Genomic DNA, 14,580 nt, shown 5'->3' on the forward strand with positions numbered 1-14,580 from the left:
AGAAGAAAAACGAAAACAACTTGTCAATAAGAAGTTACAATATAATACGCTTCAGACATATAGAACGGAAAAAGCAATTATAAGAACTAAACAAAGGTATTATGAGTTAGGTGAGAGAGCACATAAAATTCTTGCCTGGCAGTTGAAAACAGAACAAGCTTCCAAAACAATAAATGCAATTAGAACAAGGGCAAATAAAATATCTTATAAACCTCTTGAAATAAATGAAACTTTAAAAAATTTCTATTCTGAATTATATCAATCAGAATCCCAAAATGATGTTAATGAGATAGAAAGGTTTTTATCACAAGTTTCTCTTCCAAAATTGAATTTGGAAGAACAGAAGGGATTAGATATGCCTTTTACATTAAAAGAAGTTGAAGAAGCTTTAGGATCACTCCAAAGTAATAAATCTCCAGGAGAAGATGGTTTTCCACCTGAATTTTATAAAAAATTTAAAGATTTATTATTTCCTCTTTTTATGGAACTAATACGTCAAGCAGAAAAAATACATAAACTTCCAGAACCTTTTTCAACAGCGATTATAATAGTATTGCCAAAAAAAGATAGAGATCCTATGAAACCAGCATCATATAGGCCTATTTCTTTATTGAATACGGATTATAAAATAATAGCAAAAATGTTATCGAATAGATTATCTAAATATTTACCAAAATTAATACATATGGATCAAACAGGATTTATTAAAAATAGACAATTGGTAGATAATGTAACTCGGCTACTCAGTATAATTCATTTGGCACAAAAAAGGGATGAGAAGAGTATAGTAGTAGCTTTGGATACAGAAAAAGCATTTGATTAGAATGGGATTTTTTATTTAAAGTACTAGAAAAATATGGGTTAGGAACATCTTTTATAAATTGGATTAAAACTTTAAATTCTAACCCTAAAGCTAAAGTAGTGACAAATTCTCAAATTTCAACACCATTCCAGTTAAAAAGGTCAACTAGACAAGGTTGTCCACTATCACCTGCTTTATTTGTATTGGCGATAGAGCCATTAGCAGAACTAATTAGAATTGATCCAGATATTATGGGTTTTAGAGTTAATCAGGAGGAATATAAAATTAATCTTTTTGCCGATGATGTTTTGATCTATTTAACAAATCCACAACATTCGTTACATAAATTATCTTCTAGATTGGATGAATATGGGAAGGTATCAGGTTACAAAATAAATTGGGATAAAAGTGAAATTTTACCTCTTACTAAAGGAGACTATAGTCAATGTCGATTAGCAACCCAATTTAGATGGCCGGTAAATGGTATAAAGTATTTAGGTATAAGACTTGATAATGATCTAAAGAATTTATATAAATTTAATTATTTACCACTATTGAAAAAAAATTCAAGAAGATCTTGACAAATGGATGATATTACCAATAACATTAGTAGGTAGAGTCAATGTTGTAAAAATGAATATATTTCCTAGATTACAGTATTTGTTTCAAACATTACCAATACAATTGCCACAGAAATTTTTTCAAGAGTTAAATAAATGTGTGAGAAAATTTCTTTGGAAAGGTAAGATGTCAAGAATATCATTGGAAAAATTGACATGTAAATTTGGGTTAGGAGGGTTACAACTTCCAAACTTTAAAAATTATTATAAAGCAAATCAACTTAGATTTATTGCATCTTTCTTCGATGATCGAAAACCAGCATGGATTAAAATAGAACTAGACAAGATAGGAGAAAATAGACCTGAAGATTTTATATATAAATGGGAATCTAAATCGATACGGGAAAAGAAAGAATCTCCTATATTAACACATTTGATTGATCTATGGAATAAGATAAATGTTGATAATGAAACACAGAAATCTCTATTAGCAAGGAGACCTTTGTTCCAAAACAGACTTATTCCTTTTACAATGGACAATCAACTTTTATATAATTGGTACCAAAAAGGGATTAAATTTATAGGAGATTGTTTTGAACGAGGTATATTGATGTCATTTGAACAATTAAAGGATAAATATAAAATATCTAATAATAATTTCTTTTGTTACTTTCAATTAAGGGCTTACTTAAAAGGTAAGCTGGGTCAAACAATGTTTTTGCCAAAACCTAATGAAATTGAAATTTTAATTCAAAAAGGGAAAATTAAAAAATTTATTTCTTGTATGTATAATTTGATTCAAGAACAGACAATTAAACAAGGAACCCATAAGTCAAAGCAAAAATGGGAAACAGATCTGAATATTATTATTGATGAAACAAATTGGTCAAGACTTTGTCTTGACAGTATGACAAATACAATAAATGTTTGACTTAGATTAGTACAATATAATTTTTTACACCAATTATATCTTACACCGCAAAAAATAAATAGATTAAATTCAAATCTATCTGATAAATGTTTTCGGTGTAATCAAGAAATTGGTACTTTTTTACATTCTACTTGGTCTTGTTTTAAAATTCAACCCTTTTGGATAAATTTAAGAATCTTATTGGAACAAATTACTGCAACTCAACTTCCACATAACCCTGTATTATTTTTATTAGGTGATATTGAAGGGATAAAACCGAAACTTAAATTGAATAAATATCAGAAAGAAGTTAGAAAAATTGCATTGGCAGTAGCTAAGAAGACTATAGCAGTTACTTGGAAATCTGATTCGTATTTAAGTATGGATCGTTGGAATAATGAAATGCCTAGTTCTATTCCACTCGAAAAAATTACTTATAATTTAAGAGATAAATATGTAACATTTTTGAATATTTGGCACCCTTATTTACAAAAGATAGGATGGCATATTTAAGTGCTCCGATAAAGACTTTGGTCACTTGGGGAAAGCACCGAATAATTATACCAAATTTATTTTGAATCCCATGGAGCATGTGGAAACCTTCCAACACCCAGGTGGTTCTTCTCTTTTTTTTCTTTTTCTTTTTTTTTAGGTAGGACTATATATGGGGGTGGGGGAGGGTTAAGGGGAGGGGGGAGGGTAGATTTTTTTTTCATGTATTCTTTTTGAAAATTCAATAAAAATTATATTACAAACATGCGGTTAAGGATTTGGTGCAGGAGGGATAGACAGTGACTGATTAGAGATAGTCAACATGGCTATGTGTGTGATAAGCCATGTCTCACCAATCTTACAGAGTTTTTCGAGGAAGTTACCAGGAAAGCTGATGAAGGCAAGGCAGTGGATATTGTCTACATGAACTTCAGCAAAGCTCCTGACACGGTCTCATATGGGAGGTTGATCAAGAAGGTACCATCACTTGGCATTCCAGATGAAGTAGTAAATTGAATTAGACAGTGGCTTTGCGGAAAAAGCCAGAGAGCTATTGTAGATGGTTGCCTCTCAGACTGGAGGCTTGTGACTCACGGTGTGCCACAGGGATTAGTGCAGGGTCTACTGTTGTTTGTCATTTTTATCAACAATCTGGATGGTAATGTGATAAACTGAATCAGCGCATTTGTGTATGATAGCAAGTTTGGGGGTGTAGTGGACAGTAAGGACGACTATCAAAGCTTGCAGCGGGATCTAGACAAGCTGGTGGAATCAGCTGAAAAATGGCAGATGGAATTTAATGCAGACAAGTGTGAGGTGTTGCACTTTGGGAGGACCAACCAGGGTGGATCTTACATGGTGTGCAGTAGAACAGAGGGATCTGGCAATGCCATTCCATAATTCCTTGAAAGTGGCATCACAGGTAGATAGAGTCATAAAGAAAGGTTTGGGAGATTGGTCTTTATGTTTCAATATATTAAGTACTGGGATTGAGATGTTTTGTTGAAATTGTATAAGATGTTGGGTGAAGCCAAATTTGGAGTACTGTACTGTGACCAGTTTGGTTATCCACTTATGGGAAGATGTAAATAATATTGAAAGAGTGCAGAGGAAATGTGCGAGGGATGTTGCTGGGGCGTGAGGACCTGAGTTATAGGGAAAGGTTAAATAGGTCAGGATTTTTTTTTCCCTAGAGTGTAAAAGATTGAGGGGAGATTTGACAGAGGTATACAAAATTATGAGTGGTAGAGGTAGGATAGGATGGTCATGAGTTAAGGGTGAAAGGTGAATTATTTAAGGGGAACATGAGGGGGAACTTTTTCACTCAGAGGGTGGTGAGAGTGTGGAACAGGCTGCCACCGCAAGTGCTGGATGCGGGGTCGAGTTCAACATTTAAGAGAAATTTGGATAGGTACATGGATGGAGGGTATGGAGGGCTATGGTCCAGGTGCAGGTCGATGGGATTGGCAAACTGATTGTTCAGCATGGGGCAAGTACCTTCCAGTTCAACTGTAACCAATTAGAAAATGCTTGAACATAGAACAATCTAGGTCATTCAACCCACTGTCTGAACTGACCATGATGCCAATTTAAACTGATTTCACCTATTTCCACTTCTCCGTATCTCCCTATTCCTTCATTGATTAGGTGTCCATCTAAACATCACATATATATCTGCTTCTACTACCTTTCCTAGCTGCATGCTCCAGACATCCATGAGCCTATGTAAACAAACTTGCTTTGCACATCTCCTTACAGCTTTATAAACATTGTTTTAAACTTACGTCCTCTAGAGGTTGACATTTCCACCCTGGGAAAATACCGACTATCTATCCTATCAATGCCTTCCGTAATTTTATATACATTTATCAGCCTCCAATACTCCAGAAACACAATACAACTGTGTTCAACATCTTCTTACGTTGCCTACATATTGTAATCTAGGCAACATCCTGGTAAATATTTTCTGCTTTCTCTCCAATGCTTCTGCATACTGAAATTCATGGCGTCTTATTACAGGATTTAATTATTATTGCTTTTCTTTAATGTTCACTTTCCTATCAGATATAGAACAATAGTGTGATTGTTATGTTATTGGACTAGAAGTCAGAATTGAGAGCCATTGATCCTGGGATATGAGTTCAAGATCAACCAGCAGCAAAAAAAGTTTATGCTTCAATGAATTACATTTAAAATTGCAAATTAGAAATTGCTAGCCTCAGTACCAATAACCATGAAACCATCAGGCTCTTCTTAAAATCCAACATAGATAAAAAACTGGCCTATGTGTGACTCAAGAAGCATCAATACATTGCTGAAGATGCAAAGTTAGTTGATAGTGTGGAGTGTGAAAGATACAGAAATTTTTAAAGAGGAATGAGATTTTGAATAGATAAGGAAAAGCCACGCGAGATCATCCACTTTGCTAGAAAAATAAGGTGCAGATTTTTTAATGAGAGATGAGAAACTGAAGAATTTAGTGTCCAGATGGATTTGAGTATCTTCAAACATCAATCTGTGAAATTCAGCATTTAAATGCAATGAGCAGTTACAAAGACAAACAGTGCATTGGCCTTTTTTGCAATTGAATTTGACCTTGACAGTAGAGAAGCTTTGTTCCTCTTGTAAAGGGCCTTGACAAGACAGCATTTGAAATATTGTTTACAGGCCATGTTTCCCTACCAAGGAAGAATATAGTTGGATAGAGAGAATGCAGTATTAGTCCACCAGACTGATTCCTGAAATGGCAGGTTTAACATATGAAGAAAGATCAAGCAGATAAGGACAGTGTTCTCTGGAGTTTAGGAGAATGAGATGTCTTACTGAAAGAAGCAATGACCTTATGGGTCTTGATGGAGTTGATGCTTCCACTGTCTAATCTGACTAGAACTAGAGGTCATGAGCTCAAAATAAGGGATGAACTCTTCAGCAAAGAGGTGAAAAGGAATTCACTTATGAAGAGATTACTGAATATTTGGAATTCCTTAAATGCAAAGGGTAGTGGAGGCTTGGTCAATGAGAATATTTAAGCCAGAGATCATTAGATTTTCAGGTATTAAGAGATATGGAGTTAGCAGAGGAATGTGATACTACGCAAAATGATCAGCATTCATCTTATCAATACCAGAACAGGCTCAAAGAATCAAGAGGCCTATTCTGGGTTTAACTTCATATGTTTTTAACATTTTCATTTACATCTGTAAACATACATTGTTGAATTTGGATCTGTAGACAGCAAAAAAAAAACAATCACAAAAAGAGACTGATTAGATTGTGAGAAGATGCTCGTGAGGATTGTTTCTGTTCCTCCATGACAGGAATCATTTCAAAATAATCAGAAACCTTCACTTGGTTTTATTCTAGTCAAGAGTATGGTTAGTAAAATGTCAAGCTCAATTTCAATGTGTCTCTGTTACATGGACACGTGTCTGATCATCTAGGGTTACTAGGTTCCATTTACAGAAGATGAATGACAGCAGGGCCTGCTCTATTGAGGAGACAATAAACTTTTTAGTAAAAAGGTCACTAGCACTAATTTCAAGGATTACAATTTATTCTATGTTCTTGCTTTACAGTTTATTTAAACGATACTGTTTTTTTAGAAATTAGATATAACTTTTCATTTCATAATTCATAAGTTGCATTTTCCATCTATCATCTATTAAATCTATTAGCAGCAGAGATACCGAGGAGCAGATTGGGAGGCAGGTTTTGGAAAGGTGCAAAAATAACAGGGTTGTTATCATGGGTGACTTTAACTTCCCAAATATTGATTGGCACCTGATTAGTTTCAATAGTTTAGACAGGGCAGAGTTTGTTAAGTGTGTCCAGGACGGATCCCTGTCACAGTATGTTGACAGGCTGACTAGGCGGAATGCCATACTAGATCTAGTACTAGGTAACAAACTGGGTCAGGTCACAGATCTCTCAGTGGGTGAGCATTTGGGGGACAGTGACCACTGCTCCCTAGCCTTTAACATTATCATGGAAAAGGATAGAATCAGAGAGGACAGGAACATTTTTAATTGGGGAAGGGCAAATTATGAGGCTATAAGGCTAGAACTTGCAGGTGTGAATTGGGATGATGTTTTTGCAGGGAAATGTACTATGAACATGTGGTTGATGTTTAGAGATCTCTTGCAGGATGTTAGGGATAAATTTGTCCCGGTGAGGAAGATAAAGAATGGTAGGGTGAAGGAACCATGGGTGACAAGTGAGGTGGAAAATCTAGTTAGGAGGAAGAAGGCAGCATACATGAGGTTTAGGAAGCAAGGATCAGATGGGTCTATTGAGGAATATAGGGTAGCAAGAAAGGAGCTTAAGAAGGGGCTGAGAAGAGCAAGAAGGAGGCATGAGAAGGCCTTGGCGAGTAGGGTAAAGGAAAACCCCAAGGCATTCTTCAATTATGTGAAGAACAAAAGTATGACAGGAGTGAAGGTAGGACCGATTAGAGATAAAGGTTGGAAGATGTGCCTGGAGGCTGTGGAAGTGAGCGAGGTCCTCAATGAATACTTCTCTTCGGTGTTCACCAATGAGAGAGAACTTGATGAAGGTGAGGACAGTATGAGTGAGGTTGATGTTCTGGAGCATGTTGATATTAAGGGAGAGGAGGTGTTGGAGTTGTTAAAATACATTAGGACGGATAGGTCCCCGGGGCCTGATGGAATATTCCCCAGACTGCTCCACGAGTCGAGGGAAGAGATTGCTGAGCCTCTGGCTAGGATCTTCATGTCCTTGTCCACGGGAATGGTACTGGAGGATTAGAGGGAGGTGAATGTTGTCCCCTTGTTCAAAAAAGGTAGTAGGGATAGTCCAGGTAATTATAGACCAGTGAGCCTTATGTCTGTGGTGGGAAAGTTGTTGGAACAGATTCTTAGAGATAGTATCTATGGGCATTTAGAGAATCATGGTCTGATCAGGGACAGTCAGCATGACTTTGTGAAGGGCAGATCGTGTCTAGCAAGCCTGATAGAGTTCTCTGAGGAGGTGACCAGGCATATAGAAAAGGGTAGTACAGTGGATGTGATCTACATGTATTTTAGTAAGGCATTTGACAAGGCTCCACACGGTAGGCTTATTCAGAAAGTCAGAAGGCATGGGATCCAGGGAAGTTTGGCCAGGTGGATTCAGAATTGGTTTGCCTGCAGAAGGTAGAGGGTCGTGGTGGAGGGAGTACATTCGGATTGGAGGGTTGTGACTAGTGTGCCCCACAAGGATTGGTTCTGGGACCTCTGCTTTTTGTGATTTTTATTAACAACTTGGATGTGGGGGTAGAAGGGTGGGTTGGCAAGTTTGCAGATGACACAAAGATTGCTGGTGTTGTGGATAGTGTAGAGGATTGTCCAAGATTGCAGAGAGACATTGATAAGATGCAGAAGTGGGCTGAAAAGTGGCAGATGTAGTTCAACCCGGAGAAGTGTGAGGTGGTACACTTTGGAAGGACAAACTCCAAGGCAGACTACAAAGTAAATGGCTGGATACTTGATAGTGTGGAGGAGCAGAGGAATCTGGGGGTACATGTCCAGAGATCCATGAAAGTTGCCTCACAGGTAGATAGGGTAGTTAGGAAAGCTTATGGGGTGTTAGCTTTCATAAGTCGAGGGATAGAGTTTAAGAGTCACGGGGTAATGATGCAACTCCATAAAACTCTGGTTGGAGTACTGTGTCCAATTCTGGTCACCTCACTATAGGAAGGATGTGGAAACATTGGAAAGGGTACGGAGGAGATTTACCAGGATGCTGCCTGGTGTAGAGAGAATGCATTATGATCAGAGATTATGGGAGCTCAGGTTTTACTCTTTGGAGAGAAGGAGGATGAGAGGAGACATGATAGAGGTATACAAGATATTAAGTGGAATAGATAGAGTGGATAGCCAGCGCCTCTTCCCCAGGGCACCACTGCTCAGTACAAGGGGACATGGCTTTAAGGTAAGGGGTGGAAAGTTCAAGGGGGATATTAGAGGAAGGTTTTTCACTCAGAGAGTGGTTGGTGCGTAGAATGCACTGCCTGAGTCAGTGTTGGAGGCAGATACACTAGTGACATTTAACAGACTGCTAAATAGGTATATGGAGGAACTTAAGGTGGGGTGTTATGTGAGAGGTAGGGTTTAAGGTTTGGCACAACATTGTGGGCCGAAGGGCCTGTACTGTGCTGTACTATTCTATGTTATATGTTCTAAATCATCTTCAATGATTTTAATTTGTTAGCAATTGTTTTGACTTTATGTAAATGAAAGTTATTCAGAATTACAAAGCAAAAACACTGCATAACTGATGCAGTGCTAAGAAACTTTGAATCTGGCACCTTTTAGAGTTACTTTCGTTTTTTAATTAATTGTTACTTCTTGTGATCCTTCACTGCCACTGCAAATGACACCTTCAAAATACAAGGAATAGGTCTGAAAGTGATTTATCACTGACTTGAAACCAACCGTGTTACATTGAACCTCAAAGTTCAGAGGAAATGATGGAAGATACAAATTGATTATTTGATGTCATAGTGTGTAACTGAAAAAATAATTTAAGCTCTTACTGCAATTTAAAACAGAAAATAAGTTACTTTGCTTCCATTAAAGTATTTTAACCAGCCATTACTGATTTTTAGATATGCACGGAATTTCTGATTCTAAATTTAACAATGAAAGCATGGGAAAAATGGTAAGGTTTCCCATAGCATGGAACAGTTCACATCTGAATAAAAGGATAAGAGAATTATGAGGGGAGGAAGATGAATCATTTTTCCCATGGCTGTCTAAGACAAGAGGGTATCCGTTTAAGGAGAGAGGTAAGAGGCTTAGAGGGAAACAGAAGGGGAATCTTTTCACATGTTGACTGGAGTTGAAGTCTGGAATGTGTTGATAGAGGAGATTGTGAAGGCAGATACACTCATCTAAGCATGTACTTAAATCACCAAGGCATATAAGGCTCTGAACCTAATGTAGCTAGGACCAGCGGGGAACAGGCTCAGAATAGAAGGACGTCTTTTAGAATAGAGATGAGGAGGAATTTCTTTAGGCACAGGGTGGTGAATCTGGTGAATTGCCACAGATGGCTGTAGGGGCCAAGCCTTTGGGTATATTTAAATCGAAAGTTGATACGTTCTTGATTAGTAAGGGTGTCAAAGGTTACGGGAAGAAGGCAGGAGAAGGGGGTTGAGAGGGAGAGTAAATAACCAGTCATGATTAAGTTACAGAACAGATTCTATGGGCCCAATGATCTATTCTGCTCCTTTGTCTAATGGTCTTAAGGTTGGAAATCTGGGATCAGCAACGTAGCTCAGGGTTAAATACTAGGGCCGCTGTTTTTGTGATACATATCCATGACTTGGATATGAACACAGGAGGTATAAGCAAAAAGTTTGCAGATGACATGGAAATTGATGGCATGTGAATAGCAAGGAAGGTTGTCTAAGCCTAGAGGTGGCACAGAGATGAGAAAGAAAGTTGGGCAGAGTATTTGAAAATGGAATTTCCTCCTGACAAGTTTTAGATGATACATTTTGTGAAGTCAAATACAGGTAGGACATAAACAGTGATAGGGCACCAAGAAAGTTGATGAAGTCCGTTGTTCCCATGGGTAGGTGGGATTATGGTATGCTTTTCTTCACAGATCAGAGCTGTAAACATTGCCATGTTAGATTGCACCTTCAACCAATGCCAGTTAGGCTGTAGTTGGAGTATTGTGTTCAGTTCTTGTTGGAGTACTGTCAAATACATGCAGTTGTATGGAAAGAATACAAAGCAGGTTCAGCAGAATGTTACCTGGATTGGAGGACTTTAGTTATGAGGGAAGGTTCGGTAGGCTTGGTTTGCTTTCCCTGGTAGCTGAGGGGTGACCTGAAAGAGAGATAATATACACAATTATAAGGGGCTGAAATAGGGTAGATAGTGATATTCTTGCAGCGATAGAGGAGATAGTGATAATCTTTTCCCCAGGGAAGGGATATCAAAAACAAAAGGGCACAGGTTTAAGCTGAGAGGAAGAAATTTCAAAGGGAATTGAGGAGAACTTTTTTGTTACAAGGGGTGATTAATAAGTTTGTGGCCTAAGGCAGAAGGAAACAATTTTAGAAAACCTAGTACATTTATTTTTCCTACATTTACACACTTAGTCCAGCAGTCATGGAGCATACGGATCCCTTCTTTATAGAGGTCGGCGTCTTGGACCTCCAGAAGTGGTCTACAGCAGGGGTGATTGATAAGTTTGTGGCCCAAGGTAGACGGAGACGAGTTACTAACTTCAAACTTTCTGCATTTTCACTCAAAGAGTTGAACTGCACGTGCATGTAACGACAGCTGTATAACTCATCTCCTTCCACCTTAGGCCACAAACTTATCAATCACCCTTCGTACATGGAGAGTGGCTTCAGTCTATGCTGTACAATTCTTTGACCCTGTTACTCCATGACACCATTTTCTACTGATTTCTCAGATTCTTTTTCATATCTTTCAGTTTATTGGTGTAAAAAGAACTTCTTGGAGTCATATTTCTCAGTTGTGACTAGACATCAGACGATGACATTCTGAACCTATCTAACTTAAAATATGAATAACCAGGGAGTTGCTTATTAATAGAATTTGAACATTGCTTCTGAATTATGGATGAGGAAAAGCATTTGACCAGGGCTTAATGTGCTCGCTGACAGGTTTGATTCATTTGAATGACAGGCTCAATTTTCACATGAGGGATTTGGTGAAGATCAGTCACATGAATGTCTAATTATGATGTTTCAATTATAATGCCTTAGGTTTAATTTCTATAGTGTGATGGTATTGTGTTCCCTGTCTGCAAAGCCCTAAACTCAAAAGAAGATATGAAACCCTATCCAATATAGATATCTACAGGTGCCCTCACTACAGGAAAGTTATACTGGGTTCCCCTGCTCTTCAAGGACTAACTTACTTCCCCATCTAGTCTCTGCAATGAGGTTTAGCTGCCAATACCCGCTGCTTGGGTGGTGGAAAGCATCCATTCCTTAACAAGGAGGAAATACTCACAGCTAATGAAGTAGCTTAAACACAGTTTGTTTTATATTTAATGGTACATGCAGCCATTCCCCTCAGCAACAAGTTAGGATACCGCTGGTGGGGGTGGGCCAGGGGAAGAATGACTGATCAGGGTACAACAGCAGCGGCCAGACCAGTGGCACTGTGGCCAGCTCCGAGGCTCTACAGGGAAGGATGAAGCCAGGAGGAACAATAGTGATAGGAATTTCAACAGTTCAGGGGGTGGACAGCAGATTCCGTGGCCATGAATGAGACACCACGATTGTGTGTTTGCCCCCAGGGCCCAGAATGTTTCACAGCAGTTGCAGAAGAATCTCAAAAGGGAGGGTGAGCAGCCAGAGGTTGTGATGAACATTGGCACCAATGACATAGGTAGAAAAGGGAAAGAGGTCCTACACATTGAGTATAGAGAGTTAGGCAAGAGGCTGAAGACCAGGACCCCCAAGACAGTAATCTCTGGATTACTGGCAGTCCAACATGCTAGTCAGGGCAGGAATAGGATGACAGTACAGATGAATGAGTGGCTGAGAGGGTGGTGCAGGGGGAAGGGTTTCAGATTTCTGGATAAGTTGGATCTCTTCTGGGGAAGTGATGACCTGTATAAAAAGGATGAGTACACTGGAACCCAGAGGGAACCAATATCATTGTGGGCAAGTTCCCTGGAGCTAAGGGACGGGGACCGGAGTGATAGGGCTGAGAAGGGGTCAAAGCAACATGCAGTGAGATAGTGAGGAAGGACACGAAGATGATAGGGCAAAACTGCAATCATTCCGATGAGTAGAAGTGTAAGATGGGGGCAAAATCAAAAAAGGTGGTGAATACAGGACTGAAGTAGTTACACTGGCATGCAGGCAACATACATGGTAGATTATCTTGTATTGCAGTTAATGATTGGCAGTTATAATGTTGTGGGCATCACTAAACAATGGCTGAAATAAGATCATAGTTGGCAGCTTAACATCCAAGGACGCACTTTGTATTGAAAGAACAGGCAGATAGATGGTGGGCATATGGTGGCTGTGTTGATAAAATATGAAATCAAATCCTTAGAAAGAGGTGACAAAGGATCAGAAGACGAAGAGTCTTTGTGGTAGGGTTAAGAAACTGCAAGGGTAAAAAGACCCTGACAGTGGGGTATAAATTATAATGCATATAGAAAAGGTTTGTAATAAGGGAAATGCTACGGTAGTCATGGGGGATTTCAATATGCAGGTAGATTGGAGAAATTAGGTTGGTGCTGGATCCCAAGAGAGGGGATTTATTGAGTGCCTACAAGATGGCTTCTTAGAGCAGCTGCGTTGAGCCCACTGGGGGGAAGGAAGTTCTGGACTGGGTGTTGTATAATGAACCAGAGTTGATTAGGGAGCTTAAGGTCGAGGAACCATTTGACGGTAGTTGTAATATGATGGAATTCACCTGGCTGTTTGAGATGGAGAAGGCAAGACCAGATATACCAGCATTCCAGTGGAGTAAAGAGAATTACACAGGCATAAGAGAGGAGCTAGTCAAAGCCGATTGAAGGGGACACTATCAAGGATGATGTCAGAAATGAAATGGGTGGGGTTTCTGGAAGCAATTCAGAAGCTGCTGGATTGACCCATCTCAAAGATGAAGTATGCTACAATATAGAGGATGAGGCAACAGTGTTTGGCAAGGGAAGTCAAAGACAACATAAAAGGAAGAGAGAGGGCATATTATATAGCAAAAATAGTGGGAAGTTAGAGGATTGGGAAGATTTGAAAAACCAACAGAATGCAAGTAAAGAAAACATAAGGAGTGAAAAGATGAAATATGAAGGTAAGCTAACCCAGTAAATATAAAAAGGACATATAGAGAGATATATGTAGATATATAAAGAGTAAAAGAGAGGCAAAAGTGTCTATTGGGACATTGGAAAATGATAACGGAAACTTAGCAATGAGAGACAAACTTAGTAAGTATTTTGCATTTTGCCTTCACTGTGGAAAACTTCAGCAGTGAGCCAGAAATTCAAGAGTGTCAGGTGGCAGAAGTGAGCATAGTTGTTTTTACTAAGGAGAAGCTGAAAGCTCTGAAGGTAGATGAGTATCCTGGACTGAAAGGACTACACCCTAGGATTCTGAAGGAGGTAGCTGAAGAGATTGTGGAGGCATTAATAATGATTTTTCAAGAATCAATAGATTCTGGAATGGTTCTGGAGGACTGGAAAATTACAAATGTCACTCCGCTCTTTAAGAAGGGAGGGAGGCAGAAGAAAGAAAGTTATGGACCAGTTCACCTGATTTCTGTGGTTATGAATATATTAAGGATTATTAAGGTTGAGGTTTCAGGGTACAGGAGGTTCATGATAAAGTAGGCCGAAGTCAGCATGGTTTCCTTATGGAGAAAGCTTGCCAGCAAAACCTGTTGGAATTCCTTGAGGAAATAACAGAGAGGGTAGACAAAGGAGGCATTTACTTGCACTTTCAGAAGGCCTTTGTCAAGATGCTGAACAAAAGGCAGCTTCACAAGATAAGAGCCATGGTATTACAGGAAAGGTACTAGCATGTGTAAGGGGTTTCTTTTTTTTTGTCACTGCGTAGTCTAAGTAAAATGGCTTCTTTGTTATGTTATAATTGAAAGGGCTTCTTTGTTATGTTAACTGCTGAGAAAGTCCTGTTAAGATGTTACGAACCAATTGGGATAGTTGTTATGCTTTGGTGTGTCTGTAAGATATTGTGTGCACGGGGTTTTGGGGGAGAAGGCGGGAGAGAGAGAGACAGAGGATGAACCAGGTGCTGTGATGTCCGCTAACGGGGTCGGACCCCGAGCAGGGTGTTCAGCGAGGAGAGG

This window comes from Mobula hypostoma, chromosome 7 (genome assembly GCF_963921235.1).
Source record: "Mobula hypostoma chromosome 7, sMobHyp1.1, whole genome shotgun sequence".
Taxonomy (NCBI): Eukaryota; Metazoa; Chordata; class Chondrichthyes; order Myliobatiformes; family Myliobatidae; genus Mobula; species Mobula hypostoma.